At 39.6% G+C, this 26,427-nt stretch overlaps 2 long non-coding RNA genes across 4 annotated transcripts in view; both read right to left on the reverse strand.

The window, feature by feature from the left end:
• Positions 1–3,106: 3,106 nt before the first annotated feature.
• Positions 3,107–11,233, reverse strand: LOC146543859 (uncharacterized). 2 transcript variants are annotated; one of them, XR_014884764.1, is made up of 4 exons: positions 11,123–11,233; positions 9,678–9,832; positions 5,418–5,634; positions 3,107–4,204 (listed from the first exon to the last, which is right to left on the reverse strand). It is a non-coding gene; the product is annotated as an uncharacterized LOC146543859 (long non-coding RNA). The 2 variants fall into 2 exon arrangements; XR_014884763.1 differs by having other exon boundaries at positions 3,107–5,634.
• A 1,029-nt stretch (positions 11,234–12,262) lies between these two features.
• The window catches only part of LOC146543860 (uncharacterized), a 110,236-nt gene continuing 96,071 nt past the window's right edge, over positions 12,263–26,427 (reverse strand). For both annotated transcript variants that reach the window (XR_014884783.1, XR_014884782.1), the window contains exons 2-3: positions 23,564–23,636; positions 12,263–17,062 (exon numbers count right to left, since the gene is read on the reverse strand). This is a non-coding gene — a long non-coding RNA (uncharacterized LOC146543860). The remainder of the gene's footprint in view (positions 17,063–23,563; positions 23,637–26,427) is intronic.

Raw genomic sequence — 26,427 nt, forward strand, 5'->3', positions numbered from 1 at the left:
CTTGTAGGTCCTTTAATTTGTAAGAGGCTCAGTTGCTGTCACTGCTATAAGTGTTTCCTTGTTTTCTCATCTTGGACTGAGAAGGTTTGAACTTGCCAAGATCTTGGTTCATAGCTCTGTGTTTGTTCTGCTCGTGTTGATGAAGCCTCTAATCTCTAAAAGAAGGGCAGGGAACATTTGGGATTGGCAATTTCATTGTCCTCAATGGAGAGAACAGAATCTCTGACAGCTCAGGTGTGTTAACGAGAAAATTGTTTCCCTCTGCCTTGCCTTATGTTCAAATCTATTTCTGCACAATGGATCTGAGCTGAAGTCTTGGGTTGCAAAACAGCACTCTGTGAGAAGAACAAAACCAAGGGGGAACTCTGCACCGCTAAATCACCTTTAATTAGGTCACACTCAACTCCTCACCAAGCAAACACACTTTGTCAGGCACTTACCTAACAGAAAAGCTGTTTCTGCCTGGGGACAATGTTTTGGTAACAGGGAGACTTAATGATAAGCTGCCTGACCACAGGTTCTATGGGGCCAGTGTGAAACGCTTTCCAGCAGGTTCAGAAGACTTGTCCAAGATGCTGTTAGCATGCAGTTGCTGATCACATTTTTCATTTGCAAGAATTACGTCGATTTTGATTATAGAGATCAGATTCAACTGATTCATCCTAAACTTCACAAGTTTCACATCAAGACTGAGTTTCTCCTGGTATCAGTGTAAAATTTACTCTACAGTCACTGATTGCTGCCTGGGAAATGTGCAGTGAACTCATACCACACACTAGTATGGGGGTACAATTGCAAATTGCATTGTGAATATTTTGCAGAGCTTTTATAAGAAATCATTTTAAAAGTCAGTCTTATTTATGTAACTTTTAACCTTCCAGGTAACCTTTATCTGTTACAAAAGTGTTCCAAGTTTGCCTTTCTCATTCAGATTCAGATACTTAGCTGGCATCACTCTACTTTTTCCTTTGCCTACAAATAGGATTGCGGTGACTTGGGTTGGTTGTTTTGCCCCTGCTCCTTTATTTTCGAAGCTAATGGAAAGTCATCCAGCAACTCTGCTGAGTAGTGAACCAGACCTGCTAAACTTCAGGATAATTTTCTGCCTCCATCATCATGGCACACAAAGGCAGTGCATTCAGGGCAGTGTACCTGAAGGCAGGATATGCACATCGTCAAAAGGCAAGAGCTTCAAATAGGAGCCTCGTCAGAACATTGTAGAAACTGCAGGAATGATCTGATGTCCATGCCACTTCACTGATTTGAAGAACTGATCTGAATAAATCAGGTCAATATATTAGATTTCTTCTACACAGTCAATATCAATGTCACAAAACAAATGGGCACGCAGAAACATTTTCCATCAGTGGTTGTGTATCACCCTCCAAGCCCCTGCATAGCTTGACCTGCACTTGCTCCTCACATATCACACTCCCCCAAAAGATTAGCATACTTATCTGTGTGCATGTGCATGGGCAGGGAGTTACTGTCCAGCTCCCATTCCTGTTTCTGAGTCCTCCTTAAAGGCAATTAGCAGCTATCCCTTTTAACATCAGAGAACAAATTCAACCAGGGAATAACCCTCCTGCAGTCAGTACAATTAGCAGGAATGCATCTGACCCCGGCTTCACCTTCTCTGAAACGTGGTTCCTGGTACCAAGTGTTGCACTGTGTTTGAGCGTGATATGTTTGGGTAACTGGGTGTCAGGATCATTGCCTGAGACAATCCAATTCCCAAATAACTGGAAGTCTTTAACCATGTACTGCCATAATAAATATATAAATAATTAACATTTTAAGATCTTATTTCTACTTTCTCATGATATAAAACCAATGAATTGCATCACAGCCCATACCATTACCTAACATCTTACAGAAGGACTGTTAAGTGAGATATGGTGTGGAAATGTCAGTGTATACACAGACACAGAAAATGCCCCAAACAGTTCTTCTTGCTGTTGTAAGAGCAACAAAATTCTTTCATCTATGCCTTCACTGCTTCTCTATAGATAAGTAGTTATGATCCATTTGTCTTATTGCTGGGAGACTGGAAATCCTAACCAAGAAAAATAAGGGGCAGTAGCTCAGTCCACCTACTGTGCTTGCACATGGAACTGAGGTCAAGAAGACAAAATATCTTTTCAGATGTCACTACTCAATTATTGCTCAAAATATCTCTGAAAATAGTGTGTTCCTTTCAACTACAGAGAGACAGCACTACATATACACGGGGACTGTTTTGCCTGTAAATTTCAAATGCTTGGTTGTGAAATAAACTGTGCTACTTTGCTTAGCCATACAACCTTTTTTTATTTTTTGTTTTCCCCCATAGTAAACCTTGCCTTCCAGTCCTACTTGCACAATTGCAGTCCCTCTTCTCTTTTTTTTTTTTTTTTTTTGGACTTTCAAAGGATATTTTCCAACTTGTGTCACACTGCCCTGCTCTTTTCTGTCATACGCAGCTTATTTTTCCTCTTTCACCATCATTTGCACAGCAATACTTTTCCTTCTGTGTCACAAGCACAAAACTTCCTTTCCTCCACCGCCACTTGCGGAACAAATCCTTACTTCCTGGGGCACTAACAGTAACCCTTCTGTGCCTAGAGACTGCACTCTATCTTTGCTTCTAGTACACCCTTTATGGTAATCCTACTAAGAACACGCCATTGTCTGCTCATTCTTGGGTTATTCAAATATTAACTTTCATCTCATCAGTAAAGCAGTACAAAATACCATGGTGAAAAAGAAAGGTATACAGCTTTTTTTCTTTGTTTTGAAAAATAAAAAAAAAAATTAAAAAAATGAGAAATAATCACAACTTCCTCATGCATTTAGAGGAAAAGTAGTACGTTGATATTCTACTATTTTCTCTATTATTTTGTTTTCCTTTCATTGCCTCTCTTTTCAGTGATACAATTGAAAATAAAGGGAGACAGCAGAAGGAGGAAAGAACAGGAAAGCAGAGGAGAAACAGAACTTGAACACAAGCTTTCCAAAGTTCCCAAACTTTGTCATTCAAACAGTTTCAGTTTACATACCTTGCAAATGAAAGACTTTTTACAAAATAAAGAAGTTCAGAAAATGTTTTGGTTTAAAAGCTGCCCCTTTACCACCTTCAATTTTTAAATTAGAGCCAGCTATGAATGACCGCTTACAACCAAATCCACCAAGGCAGACAAGTTACTGCAACAAAGCAGAGTGAGAAGGCAAGAGAACAGCAATAAAAACTGCCAGGTTTCATCTATACAGCAAGTCATTTAGTCAGCTTGGCTTTAAACTTTATATCAAGCCAGAGATACCTGTTTAACCAGAGCTTAAGTGCCTCTTGCAGCTAGGAGAGCTCTGTCCTGAGCCCATCCCCTGGGCAGCTGCAGCTAGACAAGAGCTGAGGAGGTTTGGGAGTCATTACCCTGATTTGATTTCTTCTTTGCACAGCAGGACTGCATTTGGTGATGATTTTGGCTTGAAATTATCTTGTTTATTTCTTTGACCTGCCTATTTCCAACCTAGTGCCACAGCATGTCCTCCAAACAGAGCTCAGATAATTATATGTTAAGCTTGAGCCTTCGTAGAAAACCCTGTTGTTAGAACCATCACTCCAAATTGGCTTTGCTAGCTATTGCAGCAGCATACCTTTGACAGTGTTTGTTTGACACTGTATCCTTGGTTAGCTACACACAAATTCCTTGTAATAGGAATGCTGTGTGATACTTCAGTGCTCCTGGATCTGTAATGTGCCTTGACAACCTGTATGGTGCATTTAAAGTGTGAGACAATGCATTTATGGCTGCAGCTTGTGGCATTAGTTCCTGGCTGGTACTACAGTGGTTGATTGAACTGAATTCAGGATGGAAAACCATCACGTCTTTTTGAATGGAGACAGTAATTATGGTAATCATATCACTTCAGCATTTTTCTTTCCCACATCATATAAAAAAAGTGATGTGAGTCAACAAGGACTGTAGCTTCTTCCCTTCAAATCCTGCTTTGGAATAGCAAGACTCCAGATACGATAAGACTTCCAGCTTTGTATGTTTTCTCCTTTCAGTGGCACATTACACATCCGCCACAATTCTATACTTCTGCTGTCACTTTTATGGCAGTGCTTTCCTTTTCCTCCTCTTCAGTCATGTGCAGGCTGATCCTCCATGTCACAAGCATCCTGACCCCTCCTTTATGTGGTTCCTCTTTCCTATGTACAGTCCTGGATTACATGGTTAAGAAAAAAAATGATATCACCTACAAAATGTAAGTGATGTAAAACAATGTAATGGCTACTCTTGCTATTTTTATTTCCATTAACCACCAAAACCAGTCTGGACTGAATAATTAAACAGTGCTTTGAGTCATGGGTTTCTGTGCTGAACATAACCCCATAAGAGCAAGGTCCTTGAATTCTGAATAATTCTGAGAGTAAACTGTGATAAATCAGGGCTGAGATAAGATCCAGAGATCTTACACAAAAATCCAGAGCATGTTCTTGGCACTCAAGGTTTGCTCTGTGTTGCAATCAGTTTCTTTTTTTTTTTTTTTTTCTTCAACCATTTAACCATGGGAAATGCAGAAAAACTTTACTTGAAGAAGAGTTTGTTGTAGCTCTTTCTATTATTTTCTGAATTTCTCTTTTTCTAGCCACGGAAAATATTTGTACGTAAAGAGGACCTTACCATTATAAGGGCTTATCTGTTCATATTGCTTATTCTGTACTTGAAATTGTCATAAACCTCACTCTGGTATTTTTTTTTTATTATTATTATTTTTTTCTTTCCCTGTCAAATAGATGCTTGTTAGCTGTAACTAGTCTCAGACATGATTCTCTGACATGGATGCAGCTGAGCTCTGGCATGGTTCAGTGATCTCAATCAGCAGCAATATTCTTGGCACCAATACAAGTGTGCTGGCCTGTCCTTACCTAACAAGCTGTGCAACACAACTGCTGTGTAAGCGAAGGAAGAGCAGGGCTGTCCTTCTACACCAGATGCTGGAAGCAAAAGACTGATATTTTTTTTAACATGAAACAATGTGTTTCAAGGTCTTTTCCTGAACAGGTGCTTGGGAAGCAGAATAACAGCTCTACCCAGAGCTGCACAGCCCTGCATAAATGAAAGAATTAATACCCAGCTGCAGTCTTCCATGTATGCTGATGGGCGTATGTACCACCTTCCTTGTGGAAAAATAAATAAATAAATAAATAAAATTAAAAGAGACCAGCATTTAAACTGATTCCCCACATAGAAGCAGCCATACCACTATCGCCCCAATCTATTCCAGCTGAGTATGGCCATCCCTTTCTGAAAGACAGCCAGCTCTGATTTAGGGACTCAGACTTATGGAGAACTTTAGCATATCTGTTAGTGACCAATTACAAAGTTTAGTGAACTGTCTGCTCATTGTTCTCACAACTACAAAACACATACCAGCACCATAAACCAGGCGTGTAGTCCACAGTGAGATCAGGGCTGTGATCTGGGTAACAGTGGGAAGAAAAAGCCAAGTGCTGGATGTGTTGATTCAGGAAACACAGACTTCCAGGCTCAGTGAAGTGAAGGCTGCTGGGGCTGCTGCTGCTGCTCAGGAGAACCAACTCGAGGCTTGGTCCAGTGCTGCTCAGGGCTGGAAAGCTGTTGAAGAAAACTGAGAAAAGTAGGAAAAGATTTAAAAGATAACATTATGAGAAAAAGCAATGGATATACTCAGATGTCTGAAAATACATCCACTGTCTGATAAACAAGGCTACATATAATCAGGTAATATTAGTAATGCTGTGTTAGCTGGGAGTGTGTGCTAATCGATCCTTAGCAATTGATTCTGAGACATATTCCAGAACATAGTACATTAACATTGAGTTTTGATTTTATCACAACAGCTTAATTACTGCAAGGGACAGAATACTGATCACAGGTAAAAGAGAAAAAGGAAACTATTGTTTTTCAGGTCACAAATAGGCCTACACTTTCTCATAGTACCTTTAACTGAAGATCATTCGAGCAAATAATAACCTAACTCTTTACAGGCCAGTATACAACCACAGCTGTGTGCTCAGATGCACAAATGAGTGCAGGACTGAGCAGTAAAGAAATGAGTGCCCTCTGTTTCCTTAAGACAACTTTGCATTACTATAATGCAAAGACAAGTCACTGACGTTGCCTGACATGAAATTGGCGAGTGTGCAGGTAAAATCTTTTAGGGAAGTTTAGAGACCTTTGCAAAATGCAGAGGCATACTTTTTGCCTTTTTCCTTCTCTATATCTCCTTTTCTACTCCCTGTGAAGAAACAATAATTTAATTCTGACTAATATACAAAAAGTCTCCTATGACCAGAATGGAAAACTTATGATGAGTCATTTCACACCCTGGACAAGGGGACAGGTGTCACACTGTGTCTGCTGCCGCTGTTGATGCCACATCCAAGGGCCTGGTGCTGGCAGGTTGTTCAGCAGGCAAGAATGTCATGGATGCACACAGGCTGCATCTTCACACATGGCGATGCAGCATATGCTTGTGGAAGGGCTGGGACTGCTGAGAGCCCTGTGCTGTACACTGCCTGCCACAGCAATGAGTGTTTCTCAAGGACCAAGTCACAGGCTGGGTGAGCTGTGGGCTAGCTGTTCTCAGAAAGCCATCAATAAACATGCTGCAGTGTTGAGAGGAATCGCAGCGCAGTCAGTCTGTTATCAAAGTATTAGAGGCTAAACCACACTACCCCCAACCTTAAGGACTGCAGATAATGCGCAGCTATGAAGTTTTATCTGCGCTCAAGCACATATTTTTTTATGCAGCTAAAGCGATGTCACAGATGTTCTTCACTAGAACAGCTCTGCCTTGCTAATCCTGCCCTGAGCTGCCGGCGGAGCTCCCCTGCCCGGGCTTCTTCCACCCCGGCCCCGCTGCCGTGCTCTGCCAGGAGAGGGAGCCGGCAGTCTGAGATTCAGCGGCCTTTGATGTTCTCTACTCGCAGAGCATGAGGATGTCTCGCCCGTCCAACACCAGCACCGGCTTTCCTGCTCCTCTGGGTGCATGTTCAGGAGGCCAGTGGTTTCGCATGGAAGCCATGTACTGTGGAAGAACTTCAGGTCTTGCTGGCTCCCAGAGTGCTCTGATGCTCCAAGCTGTGCTTTGAGATCCTCATGTGCTTTTCCATCCTGCTTGTTCAGATGAACTCCAATGGGAGTCTGAGCTCGATGGAAACAAAGTGAAGTCTACAGGTTCTGGCAGCACATTATATGTGCAAACCCAGTAAAACACAACCACTGCTAGACGAGTGAGTGGCAATCAGCAGAGGCACAGCAAGGCATGCGACAGCTGGGAGGGGGAAAGCTTTGTTCAAGGTTACCAGGTGGCACACAGATGTCTAACAACATTTCTTTTAACTGAGAAATACACCAGCCTTCTTCCCCTGCAGTATATGTGTTTCATTTTGAACAAGTAACTGTCAGCTGGAGAAAGTTATTAGAAAATGCTAAGTCTGAGTTCCAGCACTTGCAACAGCAGCAGAATTACCTGTTTCCTATTCTGCTCAGACTTTCTTCTTCCTTTCTTAGCTATTGTTGGCCTCATGTCAAGTTTTACTAAAGTTATGTATCAAAAGGGGAATAAGTGGGGCTCGAAGCTTGTTTAAAGCACAGAAAGCAGAGTTGAGACAAAGCTGGCACAGATACCGATGCACTTAATATCTAGGTTCTGGATGTGGTTGGGACTGCTAGCAAGAAAACAGGAAATAAGTGAGAAAACAGTCCTTAAAAATGTGAAAAACGGCCAGTTCTACAGGGCTGCACTCTGTGCTCAGATGTCTGCAAGTACTGATAAAAAGTGCACGTGAAGAGAAAGCTCTGAGTCATTATCAAAGACCCTTTCTGTGTTATTTTCATTTCAGTTTACTGCAAGTACCTGAGTCAGACAAAGGAAGAAGGACAATTCTTTCACCAATGAAATGTGATCACTGATCAGCTTGTCCTCTTCTTCTTCAAGGCTATAGGTAGAGAACAGTCCTTCCCTCACATTTTTTACCAGATTTGAAAGTAAGAACAAATAAACTTGGTGAAAATGTAGAGGGAAATATGTCTTGATTTAAACCATTTGTAAGCTGGAGGAAGAGCTCCTCGGTCGTTGCTGAGCTCTATCAGTCAGGAGGTGCCTAGGAGCCAGGCAAGGGAATGGACTTGCTGAGTGGCAAAACTGTGCAAACAACCGCTGGGGCCACTGAGAAGTGAAAGCAGCAAGGGAGGCTCATTCATAAGAAGTGCATTTCATTACCCTGTAATGCGTCAGAAGAACCCCGTGCTCTCATGAGGCCATCAGCCTACCTGTCCCTGGCCGTAGGACAGCAGCTGCTCCCAGAAGCACAAGTGGCCATCAGAGTACAGGAGGTCTTCAGTGGCCATCTCCCCGCATTTATGGCTGTTACCATTTCTGTCCTTACAGAAATCTCAGACTGATCAAGCAATGTGGTTTTACATGCATGTGGTTGCCACTTCCCATCTCTGAACCAGCCAGGACATTATTATACATATAAAAACCTCAGTGGCAGCATCAGCCCCAAGAGGCTATTTATTTCCACAGGCATGAACTAATTCCTGCAAAGGAGCTCAAGCCAAATCCTGCAGAGACCAGTGGGAATCTCTCCAGGCTCTTGCAAAGGCTGCTTTGCACACTAGAGAAATGGTTGGTGCTTGGTCATATTTATCACCGTGTCAGGTAAAACATGTTGTCAGTTAACACCTTTTCTAACACAACATATATTTTCTAAGGCTGAAGGAAGGTGAGCTTTTTTTTCTTTTTTTTTTCTTTTTTTTTAACCTTCTTTTATTTTTCAACCAGTTATCCTGATTTACTTCTAAAATCACACAGTAAACTAAGTGTATGTTCATGGAGTGGCCAGGAATCAAGTATTACCTTCTCATGTATAAACTGATACTAAGGTATCCATCAAGCTGTTACAGTCCTATCTGCAGAAGACATGCCTGATTTCAGAAAACTGGATAAACATAAAAGAAGCTAAGGCAGAGCACCATTCACTTCCCTTACTTGTTCTAGAAGACAGTTGATGAGTAAGTTTATTATCTGTAGGAAGAATGAGTCAGCCAATACATGCTTTCAAGGTTTGCAAGTGCCTCAGTGTAACCTGTTCATTTAATTTGGATCTATACATCTCATGAGAAGGGCAGAAGATTTTCATTTTCAAGGCCTTATTCAGCCACAAGCAGTGTATCCTGTTAAATAAGAGCAGGTCTGTGAATTTCATTTTATTTGGTGACAGGAGCAATAGGCATATATATATCACTCTTTCAGAAACTGCTATTAAAGGGTGCGTGTTTCATGAAAAAAAGCAACTCAGTATATTCATGCCATAAGATCTTTTATGAAATAAAATTCAGAGTTTGTAGTATTTATACATGAAAAATATCACTTGCTCATAGTCATATGCTAAGAGTATGAGGCAAAAGTATAAGCTCCCTGTGAATAGAATCAGTCACACCTGGAAAATTAGGATGAATTTTGTCCAAATGTTTACTCCAACAAAGTCAGTAGGAGTTTTTCTATGGCAAATAGAGCCAAGTTTTCTCCTAGATTTTTTACTATAATAAAAGTTGTACAATTTGGTCACCAAGGTCATTAAAATGATATAATCCCTATTGTGTTCCATGACAAGGAAAAAACACTTACAAAGGTACTGTTACCTAAATGAGTGTGATTATGGTAGCAATTCCCAAAGTAGTTGCAAATGCAAATGCATTTCCAGTTCCAGTTTCTCCATTTTTGCCAGTGTTCATTACAGCAGTGATATGCTTGTGTCTAAATCTTGTTGATGTCCTTCCAGAGGGCACTAAAAACCCTGAAGTAAAGAAAAATTCAGTTGGTGATTCTGACTGGCTGTTCACAATCTATAATGTTTGCTCATAAATTACACAGACTGCTCCTTCTTTGTTTATACTCATCCACTCAAAGTTTGTCTAACTGAAAGGGGAAATAGAAAATATCTAACTTGGGTGATATTTTGGTAACATGTCCATGAGAGCTGTCAGCACCTGCCAAAGCCCTGTCATGTTTTCAGTCCTTGGGAAACATGCTGCCAGGGCAAAGCTGCCCTGTGGGGCTGGTGGTGGCTTTGGAGAGCTCTAGAGACAGTGCCTGGGGCTTGTACCCAATCTGGGGCCAGAGGAAATGCTCCTCCTGAAGGTGCCCAGCTCAGGGTCCCAAAGGTGTCTTAAGGCACCGATGGAACCTACTGACAACTGACATTTGCTTTTCCTTGCAAGAAAAGGATGAGGCACAGCACTGAATTATGGCAGTGAAAGATTCAAGCTGAAAGTCTCTAAAGTTGCCAAAGTCTCACACAGAATGAGAAGAGTGCTTAACTGTTTCCTCAGGGTAATTCTCTCAGCAATGATGAAGCCAGATAGAGGTAAATGAAATTAAATATTCTCTTTAAAATCTAGACTATCAGTGAGAACCCTGATCACAGGACCCGCTTATTTTTAACCTTGCGGTAGCACTGTAAGAGATTCCCTGTCCTGCAGCTTGGTATGGTGGCAGCTTCTCTTAGATTTTTCACAATAGCAGGTGACTGGAACACTGATGGGTGATTTCAGAGTGACAGCTCCAGAGCTGAGGGGGTAATGTGATTCTGTGGCCCTTAGTCTTCCACAGAGGATGGCTGCTGGGAAGAAGGAGGCTTTGATGGAGGTCCAGTGGTGAAACTCTTCTTCCATCTTCCCTGAACATGCCTAGCATCTGAGTTTTAATCTGCTCTGTTAAAGTCACCTCCTTTCTTCTGCTTAACTAATCTCTCAGATGCTATCTGAGCAAGAAAATGCTATTACTCTTTAGGCAAGAAAAACATAAAACAGCCCAGTGTATTTATTCTCTTCCTTCTAGTATGTCAGTCCTTTGACTAATGATGACGAGATTTCTGTTCTTGTTGAGTTGCTGGCTTCTTCAAAAGTAGTACCAAATAAACACATCAGTTTGGAAGATAATTTCTTACATCTGTCTGGCAAATTGCAGTGACACATTCAACTCATTTCTCATATGCCTTTATCAGAGAGCTACCAGATTAAAGACTAAATGAACAGCAACTACTTTGATTAGATATCAGATTAAAGAGCAAATGAACAGTACTTACTTGGATTTGAAATGGTCACTGAGTTCACTGTAATTTTACATCTCCTCATTAGTCCCCAGAACTATCCACTCACCAACACAACACGTTGTAAAAAGACTCTCTCTGTCTCCTAGAAGAAAACCTTTGAATAATAACATGCCATTTAAATGCATCCATCAATTACTGGCAGTGCCTCAAATAGATTATTGCTTTGGACTTTCAGAAACCATGCAGTTCAGTGTTTCTTACAGATGTTCCCGAAGCATTAAAACCATCCAACATTAGCATATTGTGATTTGATAACCTCTTTTGTAGTAAATCAAAGCAGGACTTTCTATTTTCATAACAGATAATTTCTTGATTTTTAGTACATTGAGTGTATATAATATGCAAAATAATACATGTTTACAGGATGAGCTGGGATTCAAAGCGATGTCAATATGCCAACATTTGTATAACACTGTCCGCATGTATGGCAATTTGTTTTTGAAAATTAATTGACTGCACAATTTATAAGCTCATACCATAAAGATTTGCAATGAAGCCTCCGCCTAATAAAGACTTATGAAAGAGCTGAAGTCGTGGCCCCAGTAGAGTATAGAAGACAGTGCTGAGGCCCTAAGATTCTCCACAACATGGGTTTAGCAACTTGTGATGCCTGTGTAAGTGGATAATGCGTAAGTCAAGCATATGTAAGACTTTATAGAACAGAGGGATGTGGCATGTTTTAGCGGTATACAGGGGCCCAAATCTCACAACGGGTAGCTTTGGTTGCTATAAAAATAATTATGCTAAAATTGGTGCCTGATAGATTAAATCATTTTTTAGTGATAGATAATCTGATCAGTTCTATGAGAAGGAAGGAAAATTTGATGGGACATATAATCTGCTGGGACAGCAGGAACTTTGTCATTACTCGTGTATGTGGGAAACAAGAAAGCAAGAAAATATAGAGCATCAAGCACATACTAAAAAGATCACTGTGCAGAAAAATTCTCTGAACACAAAAATCAAAAGGTTCATAACAGGGAGAGGCAGCACTTTCTCTGCAGTGACAGCTTCATGTTTATTTATCCTGGAATAAAATAAAAAGAGGATACTGAAGTAAAGACAAGATAATTTTATTCCCAGATCAAATAAAGGAATACAGAGTGTGTTCTCATCAAAGTGATTACTTTAGGGGGAACTAATACAACCAATGTTATTAAATGAAACAACTTTTTTATAGGGCATCTCACATTAAGGATTTTAGTGTAAGTAATATTTCTGTCAGGCAAAGCGAGGCAAGACAAAACATCTCGTAGAATATACAAAGAAGACCTTCAAGAAGCCTCTAAGTAACAAGCCATGAATGTGAACCATTGTGAGAATGTGTACAGAATGGCACTTTACTACAGAGTGTATGCATTCATGCATTTTTATAGAAGTATTCCCTAATAATCACATACTTGTCAAAATGCTTTCTATTTACTATCATTTTCTGCAGCAAATTATCTCTTTGTATAGAAGTCCTCAGAAACAAGGATGTCAGGAGCAAAAGCAACAACTGTCCTTTCATTAGTTATTTAAAATCTTTTATTTCAAATTAGCTTTTAGTTGTTGGTATATGTAGAGCTAAAGGAGGCTGAAGGGAGGCCTCATGGCAGCCTGATGCTCCTCTCAGGGAGTGGGGCCCTGAGTTCTGCTCTCTGGTGACAGCGACAAGACCCGAGGGAACCGCATGGAGCTGTGTCAGGGGAGGGGCCGCTAGGGGTTAGGGAACGGTTCTGCACCAGAGGGCAGTGGGCACAGTGGGCATGGAACGGGCTGCCCAGGGCAGTGGGCATGGCACTGAGCTACTGGAGTTCAAGAAGATTTGGACAACACTCTCAGAAATATGGTTTGATTTTTGGGTTGTACTGTGTGGAGCAAAGAGTTGGAATTGTGGTCAACGATCCTTGCCCTTGCCCCTTCCATCGTGCTGGAAGCCTTAGGAGACAGCCTTTGCCTTGCCAGGCACTAGGTGCAGCCCAGGAAGTCAGTTTGTACAGACACCTTGCTGAATACATATACACACTTTAGCACTGACAACCAGAGGTAAGCAATTTGGACCTACTGTATTTCTCTGTATTCTGAAATGGGCATCCATATATCATCATTCCAACTGAAGACTTACAGCTACACTTTATTATCCTAGAATCTAAGAGGTCTCAAGGGGTAATTATTTATAAAATGATTAAACCATTTTGCCTCAGGTGCTGAGTTCTGGAAAGCCATGTCTACTCTCAGGGTCATGAAAGTTAGAGATGAAAAAGCCTGACTGTATCATCATGTACTGTTCCCTCCAGTGCCTTTGACAGTAATTTATCAAATCTGTATTTATCTTAGTATTTCTATATGGCTCCCATTGCACCACTTTGCAATATTCAATTCCTTTATTCACACAAGGGCCCTATCTGCTATATGCTACATCACATCTGATGTAGTCCTGAAGAGAAGGCTCATGGAAACAGAAAATGACAGAAATGCAGTCCCTTCCCTTATTTGCTATCTTGCTCACTAAACTGTGATCCTATAATCTGAGGGGGCTTCTGTCTCTCCCATGGGAGAGGTGAAATCAGTGGGAGAATAGGGTGGGGACTGAACTTGTTCCCAGGTGTAAAGAGATCAGAATTGTTCAGTGTTTTCTGCAATAGTCAGATCTTTGCAGGAATTACAGAATTTCCATTGTATCTCACGGCAAGTTTTTTTGTTGAGGTTCTATGACTTCACTGCTCAGGAGGTTTGGATGTAAAAATGAAAGTGTGTTTTCTTTTGTGCAGGGGATGTTCTTTTGTTTTGTTTTGTTTAAGTAAGGTCTGCTTGTTTTTATATTTTAACAATTTTTTTGTTTGTTTTCTTCAATTCCTTTGAGGTCTTGGTAAAAGGTACTAAAAGAGAAAATAAAAATCTAAAAAGAATCCAACCTTTCTGTTTCTCCTCTCATTGAGCAATTTTTCTAAACCTATAATCCTCACAATAAAAAAAAATAATGCAAACCACAAGTGTTTAAATGCCACTGTTCAGATCCTAGAGACCTCTTCTCCAACTCAACCTTTCCTGGAGAAGAGATTTTTAACTCGGGTGTTTCCCAAAACACTGGATAACTCCAGAGAAAGGCTGTTTAGGTTTGGCACAGAATTAAGAGCAAATATGCCAGTACTTGCCTTTGCTCTCTGTAATTCTCCCATCTAAGGAAGCACAGTACACGCTAATAGTTATTTCTGTTTATTATGACTTGTAAATGTCACAGAAGGACACAGGCAAGCGACATATGGGAGAACAGGACTCAAGAACTCTGCTTCCCTAGCAGACTTTAAAGATAAAAACACTGTCCAACAATAATGAAGGATATATTTCATATGGAGAATAGATATATTGTAGACCTAAACACATCTCTTATTTAACTTAGAATTCCATAGGTTCTTAATCCCAAAGCATGCTGTCCTCAACTGCAGTATTCGCAGGTAATGCAAAAACCTTCTGGAATAAAGCACTGTTTCTGGCTTGAACAGCTTAGCAGTCATTTGCACAAACCATCAGTGAAAGTGTAATGGGATAATAAAAAGAATATGAGAAAGTCTGTTGGGACTTTCAAAAAAATTTAGAAAGTAACAAAAAAATACAAAAAATGAGGTGCGAATGCTGACATTTTCATGTACAAGAGATGCTCTGAAATTAATGCCTCCCATCTTATTATGTTGGCTCACAATAGCAGAGGCAGAGATTGGTGGTATGGCAGTAGAGGTTGAACCTTCCCACCAACAGTCCACTACATGTTGTTGCTGTGTGATGGATGGCAGCAGAGGGGCAGTCTGACAGAATAGCATTTGTCATGGAAGTGTGTGAAGCAATGGCGTGGAATTGAATTCCTCCATGAGGAAAAGGTGGCACCTACTGACATTCATCGACACTTGCTGAACATTTCTGGAGACCAAACAGTGAATGTAAGCACAGTGAGTTGGTGGGTGGTGCGTTTCACCAGTGTGATGGCGACAGTGGGTCACCTCAGTGCTGCAGATTTACAGGCTCTCATTCATCACTGGTGAAAATGTATAGCTACTGCTGGTGACTATTTTGAAAAATAGTGTTTTGTGACTAAGAATTTCATCTATAAATAGTGTTACTGTGCTCTTTATATCTGTTACACTTTCCATGGAAATAATTGGGAGGCATTACTTTCAGAGAGACTTACATTCTCAAACAGGCCTTCTTTCCCTGTCAATTTAACAGTAATGCAAATTTTGAATAATACACTGCAAAGACTGTGGCTTGTTTCAGGCATTTTCTCAACAGTCCTATCTCAGACTGGAAGCTTTGACCATCAGCTAATGGTTGATTTTCATTTGCCTTGCAGGCACTTTTCAGAGTTCTGGCAGTACAAAACAGACCTCAAGTGTTTGTAAAATACAGTTTACATACGGATTGTAGCAAAAGAGAAGTGAGTCCCAAAGACTTTAATGCTAAGGTTGATAGGAATGTCAATGTAGCAGAAAGACAGCTTTCCCATAACAGCCCCTATAATTTCTCTTTGTGAGTCACAAGAGAAAACAATCATTCAATCAAAAGCATTTTTATCTTAGAACCATACAAAAAAAGTAATATATTTTTTTTGGAGAGAAAAAAGCATAAATTCAGTGTTTTGCCATTTGCCTTTTCTTTTAGCTTTTATGCATGGCAATGTATGTCTTTCTATTATACTTACTAACATGTGGAAAAGTTAAAAAAAAAAATTCATTCCAGTGATAAATCTTTGACTTGTTCTAAAACACAAATGCCAATTTCAATAGCAGTCCATCAACTGTACTGTTCTATCACTTAGTGCAACAAGTATTTCTGGGGATACTGAAACTTTCCCAGATGAGTATGTCTAAAGAAGTGGAGGAGGGCAGAAGTTGATCTGACATAAATAGACACTCTTGTAAACTCTGTATTAAGGACTTGCAAAGCATGTCAAAGGTTTTATTGGAAATAAATATACCAAAGGTATATTTCAAAAATTCCTAGTATCACACATCCATCTCACATCTTGTATCCTATTTAAGCTTCAATTTAATCATGGCAAATGAAACTGGATAAAACTCTTCTTACTAGCTTTGTTGTTTCACACAGATTATTTAATCTTCTTTGGTAATAGCATTTTATCATGGAAAAACTTGAAGGAATAGATCCAAAATTACAGACTACCAAATCTTCAGTGTAAGTTTCTTAACGCCAAACAAAAAACTGATGAAAGACTTTATTATTGTCTTAAGGACAATTTTCTTCTAGGCAAAGACCGTAAAAATAAAAATGAAGTAATATTTAAAGTTTGTAAAGTTTTTGCACTTAAAGTATGCAAATACATTAGCTCTGTCAGTACTTCAAGATGCTTGGAAACTGAGTTACATGGGAAACTAGACACCTAGTCTGCAATGGAAATATATAAGATCATGATGTGGATTTCATGGATGCCAGTAAGTCATTACATTAATGCTATTGTGTGAATGCTTCACCTCAAAACCAGGTTACAGAAAACCCATTTCAAGTTGAAAAATATATACCTCAAACCCTTCAAATTTCAGAATATAGTTGTGCAAGGCACTGTAAAATCTGTAATACTAAGCACATATGATTTTTGGCTTCAGAGCCAATACGAAACTTGAAATAAATACTTGTAAAAATGTTATTCTTCAGAATTCAATGTAGGAATTTTTAGGACTAAGAGGCCTTTATAGATTGTCATGTTTGGATAGCAGTTTTAAAAATAATGGAAGAGAACACTTTCTTCCCGGAAGACCTTGAAGAGCCTTGGAACGTGGGTCTGCGGGCACTTATACTGTTGATGAGGAAACACAATAGAAAACTACCTCCTTGGATGAAGCACACATCTTTCAGGATTGCAGTTCTTCTGAAGGCTGAATGCATGCCTTCCTCTGTAGCAGAATCATTTAGAAGAGTTTGCTGTTAGGAAAGACAGCATCGCTGCTTAGTAAATATGCCTGTAGATTACTATTAAATAACCATAAAAGAGACTTAAAGAAATCAGTTTCTTATTTCTAGTAGAAATATAGATATCCACATCACTGCAGAAAAGGGGAATATTCTCCAGTAGGGGGGAGGTGGACAGCAACGACAGATAACACTTCCTAGAATCACCTCAGCTCACTGTGCACTTTGTGGCAGGGTTTTTCAGAGAGAATTAACTTGTCTGTGCAGACTAAAGAAGCTGCAAGCAGTAGAAAATAGAAGGGATTTTTTTACACTCGGAGATACTGGTGACAATTCACACTTGAAACTGGAGAGAGAAACAGGTGGATGGAAAAGAAGCAGGACAAGGAACAACGGGCAAACTGAACACAGAATGTTTCATGCAAACATGAGGAAAAACTTCTTTACATTGAGGGTGCCAGAGCCCAGGAACGGGCTGCCCAGAAAGGCTGTGGAGTCTCCTCTGGAGATATCCAAAACCCACCCAGATGCTTTCCTGTGTGACCTACTGCAGGGAACCTGCTTTAATAGGGGGTTGGACTCGGTGACCTCCAGAGGTCCCTTCCACCCTCTATGATTCTGTTATGCTTTGAAAAGTATTTCCTGACATGTTTAAACATGGTTTCAACAACATCAGGGCCAGGGGCACCTAAGCCATCCAAATTCTCACTGCAACCAGGCATTTGGTTTCAACATGTCCTGAAAATTCATTTTGGGAGTTTCTTACTGGGTTTAAGTCCATACTTGTCTATACCCAATGCAAATCCTAACCCATTTTACAACTGAGTCAATATGTTTCCTATGAGAGGTGAACTTGAACTCTGACCCTTGTGAAAGAGACAATAGAAAGTGGGTGAATTTTATCTTCATCAATGCAGCATGGTTTTTATCATGGTTCACTTACTAGCTTGACATGAGCATTTAAGAGCTGCTGCAGTTATTCTTTATCCTATACATGTGACATTGTTTCCTATTGTTTTGCTGCGAATAACAGAGAAAGACATTAGTCAGGCTTTGCCTTCAACTTCCACAAGTTCAAAGGGGCCAATAAAAAATAATCAAAAGAAAAGAAAAAAGGAAAACCACAAGCAAATCTAATTATTCTTTTCTTTCTCCCAAATAGCAAGGCTATTTGAGAGAAAGAACAAGCTCATTATCAATTTCTTCCCATCATCAGCGTAGAACCAGGATTTCTTTTCCCAACGTACATTTTAAATGTTTTGTAGTTTCCATACACTCAGAGCAGAAGTATCATTTTCCATTCCTTTGCAAATATTAGAGTCATTAGAAAGGAACTGACAACACAGTAGGACATAGGTATTTTCCCAGAGAATCCTAGGTTGGGAATTGCTGGCTGAGTTTGCAGTGGGGATGCAGGCACTGGTTGCTGTGAACATCCTGAGCTGAGAGCAGCTGCACTGCAGCAGTTGCAGGGCAAGGTGGAGCAAGGCAGACACAAAGGTGGCTCAGAAGGTCCAAGATGGGAACCTTAGCTCCACATGTGAGACAGAAGCAGATCTTGGCCATGATTACTGTGCTGAAAATGAGGTGGATCTTGGCCACATGCTTTCATGTACCACTGGCTACCAAGCAGGTCAAGGCTAAGCTTTGTGTAAGTCAGAATGTTTATACTACTATATGGTATCACAGTATTGACCTTGATTTGTTATTCCCGCTTGAGTCGCTGAAACAGCAAAGCAAATGCTTGACTTCAATCTTGGGAGTAAATAATACTAAAATACTGTTCAGGACTTGAAATAGTTACCAGGAACAGTCTCATTTAAAGGTAGACTAGATTTTGAGCAGTTTTAATAGCTTTTAGTAGTTTTTTTTTTTTTTTAACTGTTTTTTAACAGCTTTTAATAAATAAAAGTAATTAGACCTAGTGGAATAGCAGGAATTGAGCCTGGCAGGATGTATTTTATGCAGCGGGGTTACAGAAAAGACCTAAATGTAGAGCAAATAGAAACAGACAATACGTGGCAAGTTTTTCTAGATCACTTGTTTACAAATGTGCTTTTGTCTTACTCAGCATCCTATTTCTATTTCAAAATGAGAGTTTGGGTGCTACTGTTCTTCTGTGCTCTGCTGGAAGCACTAAAATTTCAGGAAGCGCTGAACATGAACATATTTAGCTTCTTCCAGGTGTCTGTACCATAGAACTATCATAGAATCATAGAATCATAGTACCATGGGGGACTCCAACTTTGGAAATATTCACCCTGTTCTTATAATTTCATTATACAAATGAATTCAAATAAAAACTGTAGCTGAAAAGCTCTGGGGTCAGGAGGTGTAAAAACATGCCAGCAACATAGATCCAAAAATCCAGATTTAGTCTTCCAAAATGATAAGGCTGACACATAATGTTCTATAAGAAACAGATGTTTGTCTAGACTATAGCAACATATGCAGAACCTGAGCTCTTAATAGGACAGAGGAGGCTTCACAAGGTTAAGGGAAGCAAAGATGAAGGTCTAGTTAAACTATCTTCACACTTGAGAAGGGAAAGAAAGAAGTTTGATATTTATATTATATATATTCTGGATTTCTTTCTGTAAGAGAAAAAAGGCTGAAAAAGAGCTCTTCAGTATATATATATATGTATATGTAGGAAGCTGAAGTCTCTGACTTGGTGAGTTGCTGGCATGATGCCATAAATTACAAGATTCTTTAATAAGTCAAATTATCAAACACTAAAATCCTGAAATATATATGATTATTTAGATCCAAAGTCTCGCTGAAACCAAAGGAATTTAGGATCCAATCCTCAACTTGGTTTAAATTTACAAGGTAAGGCTCTCTGTAGAACTATGAATTAATCTTGCAGACAGGTAACTCTGGCACTGTCCCAGCTCTCATTAAAAATGTGATGTCTTTTCTGAGAGGACCAGAAATCCATGTGGTTTCATGAAGTTTCCTTTTGAGAATACCTACTTCAGTTACAAATGCCCCTGCTTCCCAGACCCCACTGAAGGAACAGCATCTCCTAAAAACCATTCACTTATAATGGAGCCTCTAACAGGACATTTAGAGGTAAAGTATGGCTTGAACATTCACAGCTTTTACTATCTCTTTCTGTGTCTTCCAGTACACACAGTTCCACATATAAAAAAAACCCAAAAACCAGTGCATCCTTTTTGCAAAACTCACTATTCATGGGCTTGCTTTCATTATGAAATTTTGTTGCATTGAGATGTGACATAATAATGATCATAACTGACCTGTCACTGTAGATCAGAGCAAATCATATTCAGCTTGGCAGGTAATTGTGATTAAACCTTGTTCCCATTTTGTAATATGGACAAGACCTGACTTGGAAGGGTCCTAATAATCAGACCTTCATTTTCAAAGGTACAGACATTTTGTCGATATAAGACAATAATAGGGAGATAAAAACTTTAAAAGTCAAAGGAATTAGTGTGATGTATGTGCTACAGACTGCAGTTTAATCTTTGAGAAACATAGTTGTCTGCAGCATTCTTACAGATGCACATGAGAGATTTTTAATGTAACCAACGGGAAAGGAAGATACTGCTTCTCTCAGAGCATCGTTCTGTAGCTTTAAAATCACTGTTGGAACAAAACGTTGTTTTCAAGCCACTGCCAAAATGCATAACGTGTCCTATTATCTGTAACAGCACGTGCTATTCATTCACAGATCAAAGAAGGTATTCAAAACTGGACACGCATGAGCAGAGTAGAATTGTCACATACCTATTAAAAGCATAAACTTCACGTGAGTGGAACAGGACCTGAATACGGCTCGGGAAAGATTTTCTGTATTTTAAGATCAGAGCGTTTTATTCTTTCAGAACCTATTTATTGGTGCTGGTGTTCTATGCAACACATTCTCAGGTGTGGCTCTGAAGGCAACACTGTAACATGCAGTCATGATTGCATCTATGTCTACTTGGGTTCACTAGATACTGATCCTATCTTCTGGGAATATGCAAGAAAAGAAAGATTTTTCTCTTTTAAATCTGCATTAGGAATTATACAGTTCCTAGTCTGTTGTATGTACTGCTTTGTTTCCTGTGGGGAAGAGGGATATAAAAAGGACAGATAAGGAAACCTAACTAGAAGGGTAGGCCTCTTAAAAGCATTCATTGTCTGGGGAAGGAGGGAGGAAGGAACTCACCTGACCCTGACCACCCAAGCTTTTAATGCTCAAAAAGACTTTCAAAGCCTTCTGAGGAAGATTTATGGCTGTGAAAGAAGGCTGGAATTACAGAGAGGCAGAGGAATACAGCTCGCCTTTCCTTTCTCCCTGGCCCTAAAGCACCCCAGTCACTTCAGCATTTTTAGAAATGTAAATACATTGTTTCAGCAACTGATTGATAGACAGAATCAAAGGGATTACTGGCTTGACACCCTGACACAATCTCTCCTTCCAAATTCCCTGCCCTTCTCTCAGACAGGCTGCCAGAAGCAGTCCCTGTCCCAGCTCCTGCCTTCCTCTCATCAGGGGCCCACAGTTGCAGCACAAGTTCCTAAAAGACCTTTGCATTCTGATAAAGCTCTCCGTGGGCAGATCACAGTTCCCAGCTTCCTATATGCCTGTCACCAATAACAGACTGCATGCCTTCTCACTAAAATATGGTGATGTTATTACCTCTCTAACCCCACAAGCTCCAGATAGGGTTAGAGATCCCTTGTGCCACACACTAAATTCTCGTCTACATCTTGTATGATATTATTGTTGTGCTAATATGTCCAAACATCAATAAAAGCCAACACTGATATCTGCTTCCAGATGTAGTGACAAAATTACTCCTGTCACAGCGGATTTTCCTTGAAAGCTCTGAAAATGGTCTAACCTTCTGTTCAAACCTCCAAGAGAAGGTATTTTTATCAAAGGAAACATACATACAAAGCTTCTTGAATTGTTTGCATCTAAGGTCTCTGTTTTAGTTTTAACATCTACACATGCAGGACTGCTCTGGTGACAGAACAGATGCTTTTTAATTTGTATTATATTTGAACAGGGTGTTTGGGGTTTTAGTGCCTCAGGGTAAAAACCAATGATTCAGTGTATCGGAGGATGCATCTCTAACAGTTGGTTCTAGTCAGAGATGCCACAAAACCCAAAGTTTTATTTTTTATACTTCCTTTCACACTTCAAGGAAACAATTAGAGGCTGGGGCAGCTTTTGGCAAGTGCGACTCACTGAAGGGCCCTGTGCTATTTATCTCCAAAATGGGAGAGTGTCAGATATCATGCTTGACTTGTTCACCAAGTCCGAGGCTCTTCTACTATGTTCTTGCCCACAGAGATGTCTGGGAGAGCTGGGCTTGTTTGATAGGTCTTGGACTTCTTTACTGAAGACATGAAAAATCTTGACAAGTTGTACAAATGTGAGCTCTTCCATCTCTTGTGGTAGAAAAGTAGAAAATCCCATAGGCTATTCCCAAATTATTTTATTCCTTATGCTGCTTCTTTACAATCAGTAATAAGTCAATAAGATTAATTCTTGGGCAGGAAGCATCACAGAATCACAGAATGACCAGGGTTGGAAGGGACCTCGAGGATCATGAATCTCCAACCCCCCTGCCACATGCAGGGCCACCAACCTCCCCATTTAATACTAAACCAGGCTGCCCATGACCCCATCCAACCTGGCCTTGAACACCTCTAGGGATGGGGCATCCACAATCTCTCTGGGCAGCCTGTTTCAGCACCTCACCACTCTCGTAGTAAAGAACTTAAGCATGCCTGATCTCAGCTGATCCATTTCTGATTATTTTGTTCAAAGTGCATAAACAGTTCAAAATATTTTATAAGTGGTTTCCAGCTTTTCTGCTTTGTCAGCTTTGTTTAAAAAGATTACTTATAGAAAGCAAAAAAATAAAAAATTAAAAAAAAAATCTGTCTTGTAAAGTATTGGCCACTTGTGAAACTTTGAAAGAGAATTAGCCACTGTTTATATCAAAACAACCCAGGAACAAAGCTGTATGCTCTTGAAGTAATTATGCTAAGAAACACTCTGATCCCAGGTTGGTTCATGTTAGTGAACAAATAAATAGCAGAGAACATGTTAATAAGTAAACTCCAGCAGAAACAGGCAGAAGGGAATGAATATTTCCCAAAGGTATTGGGGTGTAGTTGAAATTGAACTTTATTCAAACTTGTTTTGGGGGTCTAAAGAAACAGCGGAGGCAAAAATAACTACCTGGAAATTTCAACTACTTAAGGAAAAAGTGTTTATGAAGCTCCTCTGCTTCACCCTCTGTTACAATCAGCATTTAGGAGTTTAATGTCCATGGAATAGAAACTTGTCACAGGTTGATGGGCTCCTGCTGCAAGATAAGTCCCCATGATTAATGATGTTGACACTATCTCCTTTGCCTTGCTGGAGAGTCAGCAGTGACACTTACTCACTCTACAGTGGAGGACACCAAAAGTTATCATCTACCAGCGTAAATATACCATGATATCATAAAAAGGATTATAGACAAATACTGCTTGCCTTACAGTTCAGGAGTGCATTTGTCACACAGTGATGATGACTTTGGCTGACGTCTGGCCTGCACATCCCCAAGAACACCTGAAAATTCATAGAATAGAATAGAATCATAGAATCATTAAGGTTGCAAAAAAATACTGCAATCATCTAATCCACCCAGCAACCCATCATTGCCATGTCCTTAAGTGCCACGTCTACCCTTCTCTTGAAAACCTCCAGGGATGGTGACTCCATCAGCTCTCTGAGCAGACTGTTCTAGTGCCTCACTACTCTTTCTGAGAAGAGATTTTTCCTAATATCCAGCCTAAACATCCTCTGGAGCAACTTAAAGCCATTCCCTCTCATCCTATCACTAGTTACCTGAGAGAGAAGGCCACCACCCACCTCACTACGACCTCCTTTCAGGTAGTTGTGGAGAGCAGTAAGGTCTCTCCTGAGCCTCTTCTCCAGACTAAACAATCTCAGTTCCTTCAGCTGCTCCTCATAAGACCTGTGGTTCAGATCCTTCATCAGTTTCATTGCACTCCAAAGCCTCAATGCCTTTCTTGTAGTGAAGGGCCCCAAACTGAACACAGTACTCAAAGTGTATCTCCTTGGTCCTTCTGGCTACACTATTTTTGACACAATTCAGGATGTCATTGGTCTTCTTGTCCACCTGGGAACACTGCTGGCTCATGTTCAGCCAAGCTTTGACTACCATCCCCAGATCCTTTTCCTCTGCACAACTTTCCAGCCATTCTGCCCCAAGCTATAGTGCTGCAGGAGATTGTTGTGACCAAAGTGCAGGAGCCGACACTTGATCTTATTGAATTTCATCCCATTGGCCTCAGCCCAGTGATCCAGCCTGTCCAGATCCCTCTGTAGGGCCCTCCTACTCTCAGGCAAATGAACACTTACCCCAACTTGGTGTCATCTGCAAACTCACTGAGGGTATGGAGAGATTTACAAAATGTTTGTCTAATGAGAAGAGAAATGAAAGACATACTTTCTCTTTATAATCTGATAGTCTGGCAATTTTGATATTTAGGAGGAGAACTGCATAAAAAACCAGCTATCTACATGAAGGAATCACACTACAAAGCTACCAAGAAAAGATACAAAGAAACACATTATAAATTTTTCTGTGTATTTCTGTAAATCTAGAAGAGGAATGCATCATGTAACATACCATATGAGAGAGAATAACATCACTGTTCTCCCTTCCATCTCTGTTTTGTGGCTCTCAGCCACAGAATTTTTTAAAAGCCAAATTATTTTGGCAAGGGCAATGCGAGTTCACCAAATGGGATGAGTCATCCCAAAACCCAAAAAGGTTCAGCAAATAAAATATTGTTAAGGAAAAAAAAGATCACCTACTTCTCTGTCTTGTTCGAAAGGAGGAAGAAGGCAGAATATGTTGTTTCTTATGATATTTAAAACAAAGTGCGTTAAGCAAAATATTCCCAGAATTTTAAAAGAAGTAGATTCAAATGCTAGTGCACAGTTTTTCTTTATAATATTGAGCTAACTCATCACAGAAGTTTTTTACTCTGTTGAGCGTAATTTTGCATCTATCTTAGAAAGTTTTAATGTTCTGTTGTACCACTCACTATTTAATAAATAAATAATGAGAAGGAAAAGTAGGAAGAAGGAAGAAGGAGGAAAGGAAGAAATGAAAATAGAAAAAAGTAAAAAAGAGGAAAAAAGAAATCCTGCACATCAAAACAATGCAAGCCTAATAGGCTAGATGGTGTGATTTTCTTTTCTTCCAGAAAAAAACTTTTTTTCCCTGCAGGTCATAGTTTACTGTAGATAGCTGATAATTTACCTTGGATACTTCCCATTACATGAGTCAGGATTTCCTTAAGATCTGGATAAGTACTAATGAAGTCTGACATGTTTATAGGCAAACAGCTCTCCTGATACTTGCAGCTCATATCAAAGGGCTGGTTAGTGTTTCCTTCAGTTTCTTTGGAGTAGATTTTCATTCAATAAGCAGAAATTGGACATCTTGAAAATCTAAGAATGTCACAGCTGATTATGTATACACAAGGGGAAGTTACTTTTTTCCTAGATACTTTCTTCACTGTTTTTACCTGTTTCTATGATCTATGATATATGCCTTAAATAAAACAAACAAACAAACAAGTCATCATGCTTTTTAAAACTGAAAACAGATCATTTTTGATGACTGTTAAAACAAATGAAAATAATTTATTTATGAGGGTGAAGTAATTTGAAATGATTTTGCTTAGAACTTACTGTTATAAATACTGAAGGTGAGATTTTGATCCTGCTGTGGTTTAAAATTGGTGTAATTTATCCAAGCTAATTTGGCTACATAGAGACACAATGGAGCTCAAAACTGTGTCTTTCTTGACTCTATGAGTGAATAAAGTATGAATCGACGTTATGTTTTTTCTTTCTATGTTTGTGGGGGTATTTTTTTTTTTTTTTTTTTTTTTTTATGGCCTGTAATGATGAGACACAACTGGGCTACTATTATCCTTCACAATGAAATCTTATCTTGGGATTTGAAATGGACTTAACAATTTTCAGATCTCTTGTTCAATATTTCCTGATAGTGAAGCCATGGTAAGGGAGAGCAATAAGATACTGTTCCTCCTGAGATGCTGATCAAGCTACCTCATGCATTTTTATTTTTTTTACTTCTGTCTGCATGCAATTCATATTTAGAAAAGGATATCCTGTTTTCTGAAAGAGCTTTCCCTTGTTTTATTTTTTTTATTATTATTATTATTGTCCTTCCTTGTATTCTGTATAATATTGAGCTAACTCATCACAGAAGTTTTTTACTCTGTTGAGCGTAATTTTGCATCTATCTTAGAAAGTTTTAATGTTCTGTTGTACCATTCACTATTTAATAAATAAA

The sequence above is a fragment of the Meleagris gallopavo genome, chromosome 8, assembly GCF_905368555.1.
Source record: "Meleagris gallopavo chromosome 8, MGAL_WU_HG_1.1, whole genome shotgun sequence".
In the NCBI taxonomy this organism is placed as follows: Eukaryota; Metazoa; Chordata; class Aves; order Galliformes; family Phasianidae; genus Meleagris; species Meleagris gallopavo.